Below are 5805 nucleotides of genomic sequence, written 5' to 3'. Positions count from 1 at the left end.
TTTAAAAAGTTTTCATTTCAGACCATCCTTTGTGGTTACTTTAGGTCTTTGAGTTTGCAAGGCCACCACACAGGCTTTCCCTGAGTTAGTCAGGTTATAGGGGTGGGCAAACTTTTTGACTCGAGGGCCACGATGGGTTCTTAAACTGGCCCGGAGGGCCGGAACAAAAGCATGGATGGAGTGTTTGTGTGAACTAATATAAATTCAAAGTAAACATCATTACATAAAAGGGTACGGTCTTTTTTTTTTTTAGTTTTATTCATTTCAGACGGGCCAGATCCGGCCTGCGGGCCGTAGTTTGCCCACGGCTGGGTTAGGGCAAAGAAGGAACTCTTAACATTTGCTTCAGCATGCATGGACCTGGAGAGCATTATGCTAAGCGAAATAAGCCAGTCAGAGAAAGATCAGTATCACATGATCTCACTCATTTGTGGAATATAATGAAAAACATAAACTGATAACAAAAATAGATTCAGAGACACAGAAGCATCAAACAGACCATCAAACTTCAGAGGGAAGGCAGGGGAGGGAGGAGGTAAGAGATCAACCAAAGGACTTGTATGCATGCATATAAGCATAACCAGTGGACACAGACAGTAGAGGGGCGAGGGCATGTGCGGGGGTGGGGAGTGGGAGCAGCTGTGGAGAGGTCAATGGGGGGAAAAGGAGACATATGTAATACTTTAAACAATAAACAATTTAAATTAAAACAAAACAAAACAAAAAACAAAACCTGGCACTGGTACAAGAACAGGCACATAGATCAATGGAACAGAACAGAGAACCCAGAAATCGACACAAGCCATTACACTAAATTACTACTTGACAAAGCAGGCAAGAGCATACAATGGAGTCTAGACAGTCTCTTCAATAAATAGTGTTGGGAAAATTGGACAGATACATGCAAAAAATTAAACTAGACCACCAACTTACACCATATACAAGAATAAACTGAAAATGGATAAAAGGCTTAACTCTAAGTCAGGAAACCATAAAAATCTTGAAAGAAAACACAGGCAGCAAAATGTCAGATATCTCTTGTAGCAATATGTTTATGGATTCAGCCCCTAGGGCAAAGGAAACTAAGGAGAAAATAAACAAATGGAACTACATCAAAATTAAAAGCTTCTGCACAGCAAAAGAAACCAGCAACAAAACAAAAAGGGTGCCTGGGCAGTGCATACCGTGAAACTGCTGTATGGGAGAACATACTTAGCAATGATACATTTGATAAAGGGTTAATATCCAAAATATATAAGGAACTCATACAACTTAACAAAAGGAATGAAGCATCCATCTTATATAAAAACTGCTGTTTGAAATTTTAACCCTGCTATTTCTGGCTTCTGTAAAAGCTTGCTGGCTTAAATAATAAGGAAAATAAGATTACTCCCATTTCAGAGAGGCCATTAAACCTTACCCAGATGAAGTTATCGGTGCTGGCATCAGGCCAAGCCTTTGGTCAAGGTCTCAAAGCGCCAGCACATAGGGCCCTTTAAGAACTTGCAAAGGGAACCGGAAAAAACCCATATTGGGGAGACAAAGAGGGTAAGATAGTATAAATACAGGAAACTTCCTGTGTGATTTCACCCAGAATTTGAGCTGCAAAACCTATACTCTCTGGAGCATTTGGGATCTTTTGAGCCCAAACTCCCAGAACAGGTTGGCAGTTTGGGCTCAAATAAACTCATAAAATTCTCTACAGGTCTGGATGTTTTTTACATCAACAAAACAAAACAAACTTGTTAGGTTAGGTGGCTCAGGAGGCGGCATAGGAAATAAAGAGTCGATCAGAAAAGGAAGAAAGGAAAGGTTTTATTCTGCGTCCCCGGGCGACCCACGAACCCCAAAGACAGGGCCCGTGGATTTGCGACAACAGGGAGGGGGGCGCTTTTTTTATACGGCAGTTGGGTGAGGGGCGGGGACATGAGCTGAGGTATTCAGCTGAGGAAGTTTCCGCCACAGGGGGTTGGCAGGGTATTCAGGAAGGAGTCAGTATCTATGTGGGGGTCATCAGGGAGAAGCCGGTATCTGTGTCTGGCACACTGATCTGTTAGAAATTCCAGGGAGGGTCCATTATCTCATCACACGTCTGCATGTATCCGATCCTGAGCTCTCTCCGACCTAACAAAACTCATGCTATCAAACTTCTAGCCATATCCTGCTGGTATAAAAAAAATTCCACTTTATGAATTCCCTTGAAGGGAAAAAATCCCCACTCTAGAATGATTAAAGATATCTAAATCCTAAACTACTGTTGTAGTAATATATAGAAATGTTTAAAAATGCTTTAAAAATGCCTGAAAAATGTTAAGAAGGTTTTAAAATGTTTTCCTTGAAACTTAGTGTGATATTAAGGACACATTCCCCACTGCCCTGAAGCGTGTGTCCCTCATAGATAAGGATTTGAACTTCAGTAACTGACTCAGAGTTACTTGTCAAGATAACCATTTGAGTGAGTGCTGTACTCTCCCTAGATAACCACATGTAGCCCCTCGCCCTGTTTGAGATTAACATATGTGCATTGATGTAATTCATTGATAGCTACCTGAACTACTGCGGGTGCGGGACAAGCTTTAAAAATAGGAATCCTGACCAGCCCGGTGCTCACCTGTCGAGACAGCCACAAAGGCACGTCCTCTTGTCAGTCCAGCAAGCGCCACTCCACGCTCCTCTTCCTGCCAGACTACAGAAGAAGGCCCAGTACCTCCCGATTGAGATGCAACCGAGCTCTCAGGTGAGGAACACCAGCCCTCTGCATCTGGACGGGATCCCAGAGGACAGCACCACCGGGGTCCCCCTTTAAGCCTGCACCCGCAGCATCAGGAATTGTGTAATAAAGTGCTGTGTGATTTGCAACTGCGTATGTTTCTTGTGGTGTAATTCCTCTGGCAGTTAATTGAATTATTTTGCATATGCTTAAAATTAAAATTAAAGCTTCTGGTGTTTTCGGTCCTAGGCCTGCCCTTGGTCCTGCTTGCATAGAGTAGCCTCTTCGCTAGCAACTGCTTGAATGTCCCACACCTGCAAGGTTAAAGTTTATCTCAAGGAACGCATTAGATAAACGTTTACCCCAGATCCTTTCCCAGGATCTACTTGGGACAACTACTCTTTAACAAATCACAGTTGAAAACAAAGGATGAACATTAACACCCAGAATGGGTATTTCTGTCAACAGAGTCCTTAGAAAAATATTACTTAGAGCAACTGAATATACAGTGCACGGTTAACTAAATATAGAAAGGCAGTAAGTGGACACTAGAAAAGGGAATCCATTAATTAGGTCCCTACCAGTGACTAAGTAGAGAAATTTTAGGGCCCATATTAAAAAGAATATTCTTAAGCAAGATATTTCAAGGGAAGGAAATAAAAAAGCCTTGCGTCCTGAAAATCAATGCATTTCACGGAAACAATGAAGCAGCACATAATCAGACAGAACCTAACTTTTAGAGGCGCAGCAGCGACTCTTTCACTTCAAAAGGCCTTTTCTGGAGACCAGCAGGGCTGGGGAGGCAACCAGGCTCACACCCCAGGATTTTCTTGACTCGGTCAAAACCCAACCTCTATGTCCCCTACCTGTGGTCAGCAAACTGCGGCTCTTGAGCCACATGCGGCTCTTTGGCCCCTTGAGTGTGGCTCTTCCTAAGCCTTAGGAGTACCCTAATTAAGTTAATAACAATGTACCTACCTATATAGTTTAAGTTAAAAAAATTTGGCTCTCAAAAAAAATTTCAATCTTTGTACTGTTGATATTTGGCTCTGTTGACTAATGAGTTTGCCCACCACTAGCGCCCTAGGGCCTAGGCCTAGACCAGTGATGGCGAACCTATGACACGCGTGTCAGAGGTGACACGCGAACTCATTTTTTCAGTTGATTTTTTCTTTATTAAATGGCATTTAAATATATAAAATAAATATCAAAAATGTAAATCTTTGTTTTACTATGGTTGCAAATATCAAAAACTTTCTATATGTGACACGGCACCAGAGTTAAGTTAGGGTTTTTCAAAATGCTGACACGCTGAGCTCAAAAGGTTCACCATCACTGGCCTAGACCATCGTACCTGCAGGCACAAATGAAAACGAGAGGGAGGTGGGAGAAGGCCCGGTTACCCGCGCGGGAGTGCGCAGCTCTCAGTAGACTCAGACACAACTGCCCTCCTCCCCACCCCGACCCCTCGCCCCGCCCTTCACTATGGGGTTCCACCAGCCCTCTCCAGCCTTTTCCTACACCCCGGCCTAGGTGGCTGAGGATTTATGGAGGTGCGCAGGGCCTCACTCGCGCTGCCAGCGGAGCAGGCTTCCTCACAAACCCCGCCACCGCCCTCGGCGCCGCGGAGCTCTCCCGCCCTCTGGATCTCAGGACTGCAGATCCTCGCTCCGGAGGAAGCGCACGGTGGCCTGAGGCTCCAGGACCCACCCCCATTTCGGCCGCTGAGACTTATCAGTCCGGCGCTGGTTTTCTTCAGAAAAGCTGCTACCGCACTCGCGCCTCGCCTGGTTCCGAGGAGCGCCCGGCCCTCAAGTCCACGTCGCAGGATTTCGGAGGGTGCCTGCCTCGGTCCCGAGTGCACAGGGGCAAGTCTCCCAGCTCCTCCGGGACGGCTCCGCGGGGCGAATGGGGCGGTCCAGGCGGGGCAGACCTAGCAGAGAAGCCGGGGGCCGGAAGGGCTGGGGTGTGCAGTTCCTTTTATACCTGCCTGTAAAAATGACCCCGTGAGGGACCGGCGCTAACGAGGATAATCCAAGCGTGCTCTCCTGTTGGAACTGAGTCAAAAATCAGAAAAGCTGTATATTCCAGTTTTTCTCCTGGTTTCTAGACTCTGCGACCCTGCGAAGGCAGCGAGTATGGCCAGGCCCCAAGACCCAAGCACTGAGGCTCCTGGGAGCTGCCTTTTTTTTTTTTCCCTGTCCAGAGTGCGCAGGCGCTTTGGGGGTGGCGGGGGAGGGGTGCTTTATTTAATCTACTGTTGACTAGTAATGCAGTCTTCATTTTGGATATTGTATTCTTCATTACTGACTGGTTTTTTAAAATTATATATATGTAGATATAGGTATAGATATAGATATATAGATTGATTGATTTCAGAAAGGAAGGAAGAGGGAGAGATAGAAACATCAATGATGAGAGAGAATCATTAATTGGCTGCTTCCTGCATGCCCCCCACTGGGGGTCGAGCCCACAACCCCAGGCATGTGCCCTTGACCAGAATCAAACCAGGACCCTCCAATCCCTAGGCCGACACTCTATCCACTGAGCCAAACCAGCTACAGCCCAGTCATTTCTTGGTTTAAAAAGTCTCTTAAAGCCAGGCCAGCGTGGCTCAGTGGTTTAGCATCCACCTATGAACCAGTTCATTACCGGTCAGGACACATGCCCCAGTTGCAGGCTTGATCCTGGTATGGGGCATGCAGGAGGTAGCTGATCAATGATTCTCTCTCATCATTGATGTTTCTATCTCTCTCCCTCTCCATTCCTCTCTGAAATCAATAAAAAAATATTTTTAAAAAATAAAAATAAAAAAGTCTCTTGAAATTTAAACTTTGGGAAGGTTGTAAAAAAAAAATAACCAAAATATTATAACATAAATTTTGTAAACCTGAGGAAGGAAAACACACTTTTATGGTAATAATTTTAAAAGACATCAGTTAAACTTAAAACAGTTTTAATATTAAGTATTTTGTCCAGACTACAAGATTCTATTTAATTTATATTAGTATTTAATTTCTTTCTGTGAATAAAGGATTATATCCTAGTAATGTCATTTGGAGGCAGAAAATGCACCCCATATAATATACAGATGA

General features: G+C 44.5%; 1 protein-coding gene across 1 annotated transcript in view; it reads right to left on the bottom strand.

Moving 5' to 3' along the window:
• LOC102243593 (zinc finger protein 30 homolog) overlaps positions 1–4880 on the bottom strand; it is a 48631-nt gene extending 43751 nt beyond the window's left edge. Inside the window, exon 1 of the mRNA XM_005879931.2 lies at positions 4421–4880. The gene's annotated coding sequence lies outside the window, so the exon portion shown is untranslated. The remainder of the gene's footprint in view (positions 1–4420) is intronic.
• Between the last annotated feature and the right edge of the window lie 925 nt (positions 4881–5805).

This window comes from Myotis brandtii, unplaced genomic scaffold (genome assembly GCF_000412655.1).
Source record: "Myotis brandtii unplaced genomic scaffold, ASM41265v1 scaffold616, whole genome shotgun sequence".
NCBI classification, from domain to species: domain Eukaryota; kingdom Metazoa; phylum Chordata; class Mammalia; order Chiroptera; family Vespertilionidae; genus Myotis; species Myotis brandtii.
The sequence above is the reverse complement of the archived record's forward strand: the minus strand, read 5'-3'. Positions and strand labels throughout refer to the sequence as shown.